The sequence below is a fragment of the Strix aluco genome, chromosome 6, assembly GCF_031877795.1.
Source record: "Strix aluco isolate bStrAlu1 chromosome 6, bStrAlu1.hap1, whole genome shotgun sequence".
NCBI classification, from domain to species: domain Eukaryota; kingdom Metazoa; phylum Chordata; class Aves; order Strigiformes; family Strigidae; genus Strix; species Strix aluco.
In genome coordinates, this window is record NC_133936.1 from 282,429 (window position 1) to 295,013 (window position 12,585).

Below are 12,585 nucleotides of genomic sequence, written 5' to 3' on the forward strand. Positions count from 1 at the left end.
TACAGGGCAGGCCTCTGCTGGCTGCCTACAGCAGCCCGCCAGCCCTGATTACAGGGCGGGCCGAGCGGCTCCTGGGGACAGAGGGCTCCACGGCTCGTGGCACTCGCCCCGAGTACGGGGCGGGCACGCTGGCAGGTCGCCAGCCAGGACAGGCGGCCACCCAGGCAGAGACCCGGGCCCTGAACACAGGCGGGTCGCACGCTGGCCGCGCTACAGCCACGGGGCTTCGCTCTCTCCATCTATCGAAAGGAGGGCAAGGAGGGGCAAGCCGGGACTCGCCCTCCGCTCGCGGGCTCAGAGGGGACCGACCCCCTGTTGCTGCACAGAGCCTTCTTTCCCTCCCGGAAGTTTAAGCTAAGTACACTGCAGCGATTTCAACAGGGGCCTAAACGAGAAGCTCATTCGCTCGCTCACTCACACCCACAGACACAGACACAGACACAGGCAGGCACACACACAGACAGACTGACGCGCACACACACACACACACACAGACAGGGACAAAACAAAACTTCCCGGAAGAGAGAGCGAGCTCTGTGCAGCCAGAGTCTGGGGAGCCATCCCTTCCCACGAGCAGGAGAGCAGAGCCCCCCAGACCTGCCCCGCAGGACGCACGCAGGCCGCAGGGACTCAACGTGCCGCGGGGCTTCACGGGGTGGCCAAGGGACAAATGCCGTGACACGCCCCGACTCCAGGGGTGTCACGCTGGCCAGGCCGCCAGCAGCCAGAAAGCCGCCGGGGCCGGGGGAAACGGCCCTCCCTGCTTACAGGGCGGGCGTGGGGTCCGGAGAGCCCCATTTCCCCCTCGGCGCGGAGACAGCGCCGCTCACTGTCCTGACAGGGGCCGCCCTTCTCTCCGGGCAGCCAAACCGTGGGGCTAGGTGGCAAAAAGACCAGAGACCCGAGCCCTGCTCACAGGGAGGTCACCCAGCGCAGCGCCGGCCAGGACACCAGAAGTGCCGGCAACGGTCTCGTTGCGACCGCAGCCCCGGTAACAGGGGAGGTCCCCTTTGTCCAGAGCTCCCTTCTCTCGCCCCGCTCCTCTCTTCAGCCCGCCGCTGCTCACGATGCCTCGTCTTTCTTCTCCAAGAGGAACTGCTTGGAAGGAGAGTGCAGTCAGGCGCCAGCTCCCCCACCCGGAGGGTGGAGCAGAGGCCCCAGCCCTGCTTCCAGGGCGCTGGCCCAGCTCAAAGCACTGCCAGGCCTGCCCGGGCCGGACCTGGGCCCGGCTCGCAGGCACCGTTGCCTCCCAGCCTCCTGCCTTCCCCCGTGCCTCTCTTCCTCCCAAGCTGCTCCTGGGGCTGACAGCACACAGAAAGAGGGCTAGGGCAGGGCACGCCCAGCCCTGCACGTCTCAGCCCCACGCTCTGAAAGGCCGGGGCCAGAGACACCGGCTGCTCGCAGGGGAGGGTCCCTTGTCCCTCCCAGCACCTCCCCTTAAGCACAGGGGATGCTCACGGCCTTCCTTTACAGGGGGTTCTCCCTTGGCTCGGCTCCGCTCAACGAGCCCCGTGCACTTCAAGGCTCCCATCTACGCCCGAGTTATGGGCTGGCCGTCCTGACTGCAGCTCACCACCACGGTGGGCTTTAGGGAGCCCAGCTTCCCGCCTCGGCTGCGGAGACGGTGCTGCTCAACCCCCTCAGACGCTTGCCACCTGCCCGGGCAGCCTAACCATGGGGCAACGTGGCAAAAGGCCGGCAAAAACCCAAAGACCCGAGCCCCGCTTACAGGGAGATCACCCAGCACAAAGCCGGCCAGGGCACAATGCCGGCCAGGGCACCAAGCCGGCCAGGGGCACCAAAGGTCCTGGTGACACCCTTGCGCGACCAGAGCCCAGTGACAGGGTGGTCCTGTTGCCCAGAGCGCCCTTCTTTTACCTCCACTTGTTGCCCAGACGTCCTCCGCTCCTCCCCCTGCTCTCTCTTGCCTTTGAAGGTCTTTCCGCATGCGATGTTTGGCTCTTCCTTCTTCTCCACCAGCTCCTGTAATGGCAGAAGGACGCCGTCAGGTCTGAGAGGGACACCGGCCCCCGGACAGAGCTCGCCACAGCACCACCCGAATCCCAGACGCCCTCCCACCCGCAACCCCGTATAACCTAACGCCACCACCACCCCCCGCCTCCCCCAAAAAAAACCTCACCGATCAGCTTTTCTCACCCAATCGACGCTCCGGGGCTGCCACGCGTGCAGTGCCGGCCGGCGCTGGAGCTGGCTCGGAGTTGGGACTCTGGACAAAGGGGAGCTGGGCACACAAAAGCGGCGGCCAAGGAAGCTGCGCCCCTGCTTACACAGGGGGCTCGAGCCGCTGCCGGCACTGCAGAGTGCCCGGGCCTGCAGGTCACTCACTGGCCAGCCCCGGACTTACAGGGCAGCCTCTGCTGGCTGCCTACAGCAGCCCGCCCAGCCCTGATTACAGGGCGGTCCGAGCGGCTCTGGGACAGAGGGCTCCACGGCTCGTGGCACTCGCCCCGAGTACGGGGCGGGGCACGCTGGCAGGTCGCCAGCCAGGACAGGCGGCCACCCAGGCAGAGACCCGGGCCCTGAACACAGGCGGGTCGCACGCTGGCCGCGCTACACTGCCACGGGGCTTCGCTCTCTCCTTCGAAAGGAGGGGCAAGGAGGGGCAAGCCGGGACTCGCCCTCCGCTCAGCGGGCTCAGAGGGACCGACCCCCTGTTGCTGCACAGAGCCCTTCTTTCGCCTCCCGGGAAGTTTAAGCTAAGTACACTGCAGCGATTTCAACAGGGGCCTAAACGAGAAGGCTCATTCGCTCGCTCACTCACACCCACAGACACAGACACAGACACAGGCAGGCACACACACAGACAGACAGACGCGCACACACACACACACACAGACAGGGACAACAACAAAACTTCCCGAAGAGAGAGCGAGCTCTGTGCAGCCAGAGTCTGGGGAGCCATCCCTTCCACGAGCAGGAGAGCAGAGCCCCAGACCTGCCCCGCAGGACGCACGCAGGCCGCAGGGACTCAACGTGCCGCGGGGCTTCACGGGGTGGCCAAGGGACAAATGCCGTGACACGCCCCGACTCCAGGGGGTCACGCTGGCCAGGCCGCCAGCAGCCAGAAAGCCGCCGGGGCCGGGGAAACGGCCCTCCCCCTGCTTACAGGGCGGGCGTGGGGTCCGGAGAGCCCCATTTCCCCCTCGGCGCGGAGACAGCGCCGCTCACTGTCCTGACAGGGCCGCCCTTCTCTCCGGGCAGCCAAACTGTGGGGCAAGGTGGCAAAAGACCAGAGACCCGAGCCCTGCTCACAGGGAGGTCACCCAGCGCAGCGCCGGCCAGGACACCAGAAGTGCCCGGCAACGGTCTCGTGCGACCGCAGCCCCGGTAACAGGGAGGTCCCCTTTGTCCAGAGCTCCCTTCTCTCGCCCCGCTCCTCTCTTCAGCCCGCCGCTGCTCACGATGCCTCGTCTTTCTTCTCCAAGAGGAACTGCTTGGAAGGAGAGTGCAGTCAGGCGCCAGCTCCCCCACCCGGAGGGTGGAGCAGAGGCCCCAGCCCTGCTTCCAGGGCGCTGGCCCAGCTCAAAAGCACTGCCAGGCCTGCCCGGGCCGGACCTGGCCCCGGCTCGCAGGCAGCCGTTGCCTCCCAGCCTCCTGCCTTCCCTCCGTGCCTCTCTTCCTCCATCCAAGCTGCTCCTGGGGCTGACAGCACACAGAAAGAGGGCTAGGGCAGGGCACGCCCAGCCCTGCACGTCTCAGCCCCACGCCTCTGAAAGGCCGGGGCCAGAGACACCGGCCTGCTCGCAGGGGAGGGTCCCTTGTCCCTCCCAGCACCTCCCCTTAAGCACAGGGGATGCTCACGGCCTTCCTTACAGGGGGTTCTCCCTTGGCTCGGCCCGCTCAACGAGCCCCGTGCACTTCAAGGCTCCCATCTACGCCCGAGTTATGGGCTGGCCGTCCTGACTGCAGCTCACCACCACGGTGGGCTTTAGGAGCCCAGCTTCCCGCCTCGGCTGCGGAGACGGTGCTGCTCAACCCCCTCAGACGCTTGCCACCTGCCCGGGCAGCCTAACCATGGGGCAACGTGGCAAAAGGCCGGCAAAAACCCAAAGACCCGAGCCCCGCTTACAGGGAGATCACCCAGCACAAAGCCGGCCAGGGCACAATGCCGGCCAGGGCACCAAGCCGGCCAGGGCACCAAAGGTCCTGGTGACACCCTTGCGCGACCAGAGCCCAGTGACAGGGTGGTCCTGTTGCCCAGAGCGCCCTTCTTTTACCTCCACTTGTTGCCCAGACGTCCTCCGCTCCTCCCCCTGCTCTCTCTTGCCTTTGAAGGTCTTTCCGCATGCGATGTTTGGCTCTTCCTTCTTCTCCACCAGCTCCTGTAATGGCAGAAGGACGCCGTCAGGTCTGAGAGGGACACCGGCCCCCGGACAGAGCTCGCCACAGCACCACCCGAATCCCAGACGCCCTCCCACCCGCAACCCCGTATAACCTAACGCCACCACCACCCCCCGCCTCCCCCAAAAAAAACCTCACCGATCAGCTTTTCTCACCCAATCGACGCTCCGGGGCTGCCACGCGTGCAGTGCCGGCCGGCGCTGGAGCTGGGCTCGGAGTTGGGAACTCTGGACAAAGGGGAGCTGGGCACACAAAAGCGGCGGCCAAGGAAGCTGCGCCCCTGCTTACACAGGGGGCTCGAGCCGCTGCCGGCACTGCAGAGTGCCCGGGCCTGCAGGTCACTCACTGGCCAGCCCCGGACTTACAGGGCAGCCTCTGCTGGCTGCCTACAGCAGCCCGCCCAGCCCTGATTACAGGGCGGTCCGAGCGGCTCCTGGGGACAGAGGGCTCCACGGCTCGTGGCACTCGCCCCGAGTACGGGGCGGGCACGCTGGCAGGTCGCCAGCCAGGACAGGCGGCCACCCAGGCAGAGACCCGGGCCCTGAACACAGGCGGGTCGCACGCTGGCCGCGCTACAGCCACGGGGCTTCGCTCTCTCCTTCGAAAGGAGGGGCAAGGAGGGGCAAGCCGGGACTCGCCCTCCGCTCGCGGGCTCAGAGGGGACCGACCCCCTGTTGCTGCACAGAGTCTTCTTTCCCTCCCGGGAAGTTTAAGCTAAGTACACTGCAGCGATTTCAACAGGGGCCTAAACGAGAAGCTCATTCGCTCGCTCACTCACACCCACAGACACAGACACAGACACAGGCAGGCACACACACAGACAGACAGACGCGCACACACACACACACACACAGACAGGGACAAACAAAACTTCCCGGAAGAGAGAGCGAGCTCTGTGCAGCCCAGAGTCTGGGGAGCCATCCCTTCCCACGAGCAGGAGAGCAGAGCCCCAGACCTGCCCCGCAGGACGCACGCAGGCCGCAGGGACTCAACGTGCCGTGGGGCTTCACGGGGTGGCCAAGGGACAAATGCCGTGACACGCCCCGACTCCAGGGGGTCCACGCTGGCCAGGCCGCCAGCAGCCAGAAAGCCGCCGGGGCCGGGGAAACGGCCCTCCCCTGCTTACAGGGCGGGCGTGGGGTCCGGAGAGCCCCATTTCCCCCTCGGCGCGGAGACAGCGCCGCTCACTGTCCTGACAGGGCCGCCCTTCTCTCCGGGCAGCCAAACCGTGGGGCAAGGTGGCAAAAGACCAGAGACCCGAGCCCTGCTCACAGGGAGGTCACCCAGCGCAGCGCCGGCCAGGACACCAGAAGTGCCGGCAACGGTCTCGTGCGACCGCAGCCCCGGTAACAGGGAGGTCCCCTTTGTCCAGAGCTCCCTTCTCTCGCCCCGCTCCTCTCTTCAGCCCGCCGCTGCTCACGATGCCTCGTCTTTCTTCTCCAAGAGGAACTGCTTGGAAGGAGAGTGCAGTCAGGCGCCAGCTCCCCCACCCGGAGGGTGGAGCAGAGGCCCCAGCCCTGCTTCCAGGGCGCTGGCCCAGCTCAAAGCACTGCCAGGCCTGCCCGGGCCGGACCTGGGCCCGGCTCGCAGGCACCGTTGCCTCCCAGCCTCCTGCCTTCCCCCGTGCCTCTCTTCCTCCCAAGCTGCTCCTGGGGCTGACAGCACACAGAAAGAGGGCTAGGGCAGGGCACGCCCAGCCCTGCACGTCTCAGCCCCACGCCTCTGAAAGGCCGGGGGCCAGAGACACCGGCCTGCTCGCAGGGAGGGTCCCTTGTCCCTCCCAGCACCTCCCTTAAGCACAGGGGATGCTCACGGCCTTCCTTACAGGGGGTTCTCCCTTGGCTCGGCCCGCTCAACGAGCCCCGTGCACTTCAAGGCTCCCATCTACGCCCGAGTTATGGGCTGGCCGTCCTGACTGCAGCTCACCACCCGGTGGCTTTAGGAGCCCAGCTTCCCGCCTCGGCTGCGGAGACGGTGCTGCTCAACCCCCTCAGACGCTTGCCACCTGCCCGGGCAGCCTAACCATGGGGCAACGTGGCAAAAGGCCGGCAAAAACCCAAAGACCCGAGCCCCGCTTACAGGGAGATCACCCAGCACAAAGCCGGCCAGGGCACAATGCCGGCCAGGGCACCAAGCCGGCCAGGGCACCAAAGGTCCTGGTGACACCCCTTGCGCGACCAGAGCCCAGTGACAGGGTGGTCCTGTTGCCCAGAGCGCCCTTCTTTTACCTCCACTTGTTGCCCAGACGTCCTCCGCTCCTCCCCCTTGCTCTCTCTTGCCTTTGAAGGTCTTTCCGCATGCGATGTTTGGCTCTTCCTTCTTCTCCACCAGCTCCTGTAATGGCAGAAGGACGCCGTCAGGTCTGAGAGGGACACCGGCCCCCGGACAGAGCTCGCCACAGCACCACCCGAATCCCAGACGCCCTCCCACCCGCAACCCCGTATAACCTAACGCCACCACCACCCCCCGCCTCCCCAAAAAAAACCTCACCGATCAGCTTTTCTCACCCAATCGACGCTCCGGGGCTGCCACGCGTGCAGTGCCGGCCGGCGCTGGAGCTGGGCTCGGAGTTGGGAACTCTGGACAAAGGGGAGCTGGGCACACAAAAGCGGCGGCCAAGGAAGCTGCGCCCCTGCTTACACAGGGGGCTCGAGCCGCTGCCGGCACTGCAGAGTGCCCGGGCCTGCAGGTCACTCACTGGCCAGCCCCGGACTTACAGGGCAGCCTCTGCTGGCTGCCTACAGCAGCCCGCCCAGCCCTGATTACAGGGCGGCCGAGCGGCTCCTGGGGACAGAGGGCTCCACGGCTCGTGGCACTCGCCCCGAGTACGGGGCGGGCACGCTGGCAGGTCGCCAGCCAGGACAGGCGGCCACCCAGGCAGAGACCCGGGCCCTGAACACAGGCGGGTCGCACGCTGGCCGCGCTACAGCCACGGGGCTTCGCTCTCTCCTTCGAAAGGAGGGGCAAGGAGGGGCAAGCCGGGACTCGCCCTCCGCTCGCGGGCTCAGAGGGGACCGACCCCCTGTTGCTGCACAGAGCCCTTCTTTCCCTCCCGGGAAGTTTAAGCTAAGTACACTGCAGCGATTTCAACAGGGGCCTAAACGAGAAGCTCATTCGCTCGCTCACTCACACCCACAGACACAGACACAGACACAGGCAGGCACACACACAGACAGACAGACGCGCACACACACACACACACACAGACAGGGACAAACAAAACTTCCCGGAAGAGAGAGCGAGCTCTGTGCAGCCAGAGTCTGGGGAGCCATCCCTTCCCACGAGCAGGAGAGCAGAGCCCCAGACCTGCCCCGCAGGACGCACGCAGGCCGCAGGGACTCAACGTGCCGCGGGGCTTCACGGGGTGGCCAAGGGACAAATGCCGTGACACGCCCCGACTCCAGGGGGTCACGCTGGCCAGGCCGCCAGCAGCCAGAAAGCCGCCGGGGCCGGGGAAACGGCCCTCCCCTGCTTACAGGGCGGGCGTGGGGTCCGGAGAGCCCCATTTCCCCCTCGGCGCGGAGACAGCGCCGCTCACTGTCCTGACAGGGCCGCCCTTCTCTCCGGGCAGCCAAACCGTGGGGCAAGGTGGCAAAAGACCAGAGACCCGAGCCCTGCTCACAGGGAGGTCACCCAGCGCAGCGCCGGCCAGGACACCAGAAGTGCCGGCAACGGTCTCGTGCGACCGCAGCCCCGGTAACAGGGAGGTCCCCTTTGTCCAGAGCTCCCTTCTCTCGCCCCGCTCCTCTCTTCAGCCCGCCGCTGCTCACGATGCCTCGTCTTTCTTCTCCAAGAGGAACTGCTTGGAAGGAGAGTGCAGTCAGGCGCCAGCTCCCCCACCCGGAGGGTGGAGCAGAGGCCCCAGCCCTGCTTCCAGGGCGCTGGCCCAGCTCAAAGCACTGCCAGGCCTGCCCGGGCCGGACCTGGGCCCGGCTCGCAGGCACCGTTGCCTCCCAGCCTCCTGCCTTCCCCCGTGCCTCTCTTCCTCCCAAGCTGCTCCTGGGGCTGACAGCACACAGAAAGAGGGCTAGGGCAGGGCACGCCCAGCCCTGCACGTCTCAGCCCCACGCCTCTGAAAGGCCGGGGCCAGAGACACCGGCCTGCTCGCAGGGGAGGGTCCCTTGTCCCTCCCAGCACCTCCCCTTAAGCACAGGGGATGCTCACGGCCTTCCTTACAGGGGGTTCTCCCTTGGCTCGGCCCGCTCAACGAGCCCCGTGCACTTCAAGGCTCCCATCTACGCCCGAGTTATGGGCTGGCCGTCCTGACTGCAGCTCACCACCACGGTGGGCTTTAGGAGCCCAGCTTCCCGCCTCGGCTGCGGAGACGGTGCTGCTCAACCCCCTCAGACGCTTGCCACCTGCCCGGGCAGCCTAACCATGGGGCAACGTGGCAAAAGGCCGGCAAAAACCCAAAGACCCGAGCCCCGCTTACAGGGAGATCACCCAGCACAAAGCCGGCCAGGGCACAATGCCGGCCAGGGCACCAAGCCGGCCAGGGCACCAAAGGTCCTGGTGACACCCTTGCGCGACCAGAGCCCAGTGACAGGGTGGTCCTGTTGCCCAGAGCGCCCTTCTTTTACCTCCACTTGTTGCCCAGACGTCCTCCGCTCCTCCCCCTGCTCTCTCTTGCCTTTGAAGGTCTTTCCGCATGCGATGTTTGGCTCTTCCTTCTTCTCCACCAGCTCCTGTAATGGCAGAAGGACGCCGTCAGGTCTGAGAGGGACACCGGCCCCCGGACAGAGCTCGCCACAGCACCACCCGAATCCCAGACGCCCTCCCACCCGCAACCCCGTATAACCTAACGCCACCACCACCCCCCGCCTCCCCCAAAAAAAACCTCACCGATCAGCTTTTCTCACCCAATCGACGCTCCGGGGCTGCCACGCGTGCAGTGCCGGCCGGCGCTGGAGCTGGGCTCGGAGTTGGGAACTCTGGACAAAGGGGAGCTGGGCACACAAAAGCGGCGGCCAAGGAAGCTGCGCCCCTGCTTACACAGGGGGCTCGAGCCGCTGCCGGCACTGCAGAGTGCCCGGGCCTGCAGGTCACTCACTGGCCAGCCCCGGACTTACAGGGCAGCCTCTGCTGGCTGCCTACAGCAGCCCGCCCAGCCCTGATTACAGGGCGGCCGAGCGGCTCCTGGGGACAGAGGGCTCCACGGCTCGTGGCACTCGCCCCGAGTACGGGGCGGGCACGCTGGCAGGTCGCCAGCCAGGACAGGCGGCCACCCAGGCAGAGACCCGGGCCCTGAACACAGGCGGGTCGCACGCTGGCCGCGCTACAGCCACGGGGCTTCGCTCTCTCCTTCGAAAGGAGGGGCAAGGAGGGGCAAGCCGGGACTCGCCCTCCGCTCGCGGGCTCAGAGGGGACCGACCCCCTGTTGCTGCACAGAGCCCTTCTTTCCCTCCCGGGAAGTTTAAGCTAAGTACACTGCAGCGATTTCAACAGGGGCCTAAACGAGAAGCTCATTCGCTCGCTCACTCACACCCACAGACACAGACACAGACACAGGCAGGCACACACACAGACAGACAGACGCGCACACACACACACACACACAGACAGGGACAAACAAAACTTCCCGGAAGAGAGAGCGAGCTCTGTGCAGCCAGAGTCTGGGGAGCCATCCCTTCCCACGAGCAGGAGAGCAGAGCCCCAGACCTGCCCCGCAGGACGCACGCAGGCCGCAGGGACTCAACGTGCCGCGGGGCTTCACGGGGTGGCCAAGGGACAAATGCCGTGACACGCCCCGACTCCAGGGGGTCACGCTGGCCAGGCCGCCAGCAGCCAGAAAGCCGCCGGGGCCGGGGAAACGGCCCTCCCCTGCTTACAGGGCGGGCGTGGGGTCCGGAGAGCCCCATTTCCCCCTCGGCGCGGAGACAGCGCCGCTCACTGTCCTGACAGGGCCGCCCTTCTCTCCGGGCAGCCAAACCGTGGGGCAAGGTGGCAAAAGACCAGAGACCCGAGCCCTGCTCACAGGGAGGTCACCCAGCGCAGCGCCGGCCAGGACACCAGAAGTGCCGGCAACGGTCTCGTGCGACCGCAGCCCCGGTAACAGGGAGGTCCCCTTTGTCCAGAGCTCCCTTCTCTCGCCCCGCTCCTCTCTTCAGCCCGCCGCTGCTCACGATGCCTCGTCTTTCTTCTCCAAGAGGAACTGCTTGGAAGGAGAGTGCAGTCAGGCGCCAGCTCCCCCACCCGGAGGGTGGAGCAGAGGCCCCAGCCCTGCTTCCAGGGCGCTGGCCCAGCTCAAAGCACTGCCAGGCCTGCCCGGGCCGGACCTGGGCCCGGCTCGCAGGCACCGTTGCCTCCCAGCCTCCTGCCTTCCCCCGTGCCTCTCTTCCTCCCAAGCTGCTCCTGGGGCTGACAGCACACAGAAAGAGGGCTAGGGCAGGGCACGCCCAGCCCTGCACGTCTCAGCCCCACGCCTCTGAAAGGCCGGGGCCAGAGACACCGGCCTGCTCGCAGGGGAGGGTCCCTTGTCCCTCCCAGCACCTCCCCTTAAGCACAGGGGATGCTCACGGCCTTCCTTACAGGGGGTTCTCCCTTGGCTCGGCCCGCTCAACGAGCCCCGTGCACTTCAAGGCTCCCATCTACGCCCGAGTTATGGGCTGGCCGTCCTGACTGCAGCTCACCACCACGGTGGGCTTTAGGAGCCCAGCTTCCCGCCTCGGCTGCGGAGACGGTGCTGCTCAACCCCCTCAGACGCTTGCCACCTGCCCGGGCAGCCTAACCATGGGGCAACGTGGCAAAAGGCCGGCAAAAACCCAAAGACCCGAGCCCCGCTTACAGGGAGATCACCCAGCACAAAGCCGGCCAGGGCACAATGCCGGCCAGGGCACCAAGCCGGCCAGGGCACCAAAGGTCCTGGTGACACCCTTGCGCGACCAGAGCCCAGTGACAGGGTGGTCCTGTTGCCCAGAGCGCCCTTCTTTTACCTCCACTTGTTGCCCAGACGTCCTCCGCTCCTCCCCCTGCTCTCTCTTGCCTTTGAAGGTCTTTCCGCATGCGATGTTTGGCTCTTCCTTCTTCTCCACCAGCTCCTGTAATGGCAGAAGGACGCCGTCAGGTCTGAGAGGGACACCGGCCCCCGGACAGAGCTCGCCACAGCACCACCCGAATCCCAGACGCCCTCCCACCCGCAACCCCGTATAACCTAACGCCACCACCACCCCCCGCCTCCCCCAAAAAAAACCTCACCGATCAGCTTTTCTCACCCAATCGACGCTCCGGGGCTGCCACGCGTGCAGTGCCGGCCGGCGCTGGAGCTGGGCTCGGAGTTGGGAACTCTGGACAAAGGGGAGCTGGGCACACAAAAGCGGCGGCCAAGGAAGCTGCGCCCCTGCTTACACAGGGGGCTCGAGCCGCTGCCGGCACTGCAGAGTGCCCGGGCCTGCAGGTCACTCACTGGCCAGCCCCGGACTTACAGGGCAGCCTCTGCTGGCTGCCTACAGCAGCCCGCCCAGCCCTGATTACAGGGCGGCCGAGCGGCTCCTGGGGACAGAGGGCTCCACGGCTCGTGGCACTCGCCCCGAGTACGGGGCGGGCACGCTGGCAGGTCGCCAGCCAGGACAGGCGGCCACCCAGGCAGAGACCCGGGCCCTGAACACAGGCGGGTCGCACGCTGGCCGCGCTACAGCCACGGGGCTTCGCTCTCTCCTTCGAAAGGAGGGGCAAGGAGGGGCAAGCCGGGACTCGCCCTCCGCTCGCGGGCTCAGAGGGGACCGACCCCCTGTTGCTGCACAGAGCCCTTCTTTCCCTCCCGGGAAGTTTAAGCTAAGTACACTGCAGCGATTTCAACAGGGGCCTAAACGAGAAGCTCATTCGCTCGCTCACTCACACCCACAGACACAGACACAGACACAGGCAGGCACACACACAGACAGACAGACGCGCACACACACACACACACACAGACAGGGACAAACAAAACTTCCCGGAAGAGAGAGCGAGCTCTGTGCAGCCAGAGTCTGGGGAGCCATCCCTTCCCACGAGCAGGAGAGCAGAGCCCCAGACCTGCCCCGCAGGACGCACGCAGGCCGCAGGGACTCAACGTGCCGCGGGGCTTCACGGGGTGGCCAAGGGACAAATGCCGTGACACGCCCCGACTCCAGGGGGTCACGCTGGCCAGGCCGCCAGCAGCCAGAAAGCCGCCGGGGCCGGGGAAACGGCCCTCCCCTGCTTACAGGGCGGGCGTGGGGTCCGGAGAGCCCCATTTCCCCCTCGGCG

General features: G+C 66.5%; 1 long non-coding RNA gene across 1 annotated transcript in view; it reads right to left on the reverse strand.

Moving 5' to 3' along the window:
• Positions 1-2,212, reverse strand: part of LOC141925019 (uncharacterized) — a 49,557-nt gene extending 47,345 nt beyond the window's left edge. The window contains exons 1-2 of the long non-coding RNA XR_012623731.1: positions 2,158-2,212; positions 1,929-1,983 (exon numbers count right to left, since the gene is read on the reverse strand). This is a non-coding gene — a long non-coding RNA (uncharacterized LOC141925019). The remainder of the gene's footprint in view (positions 1-1,928; positions 1,984-2,157) is intronic.
• Between the last annotated feature and the right edge of the window lie 10,373 nt (positions 2,213-12,585).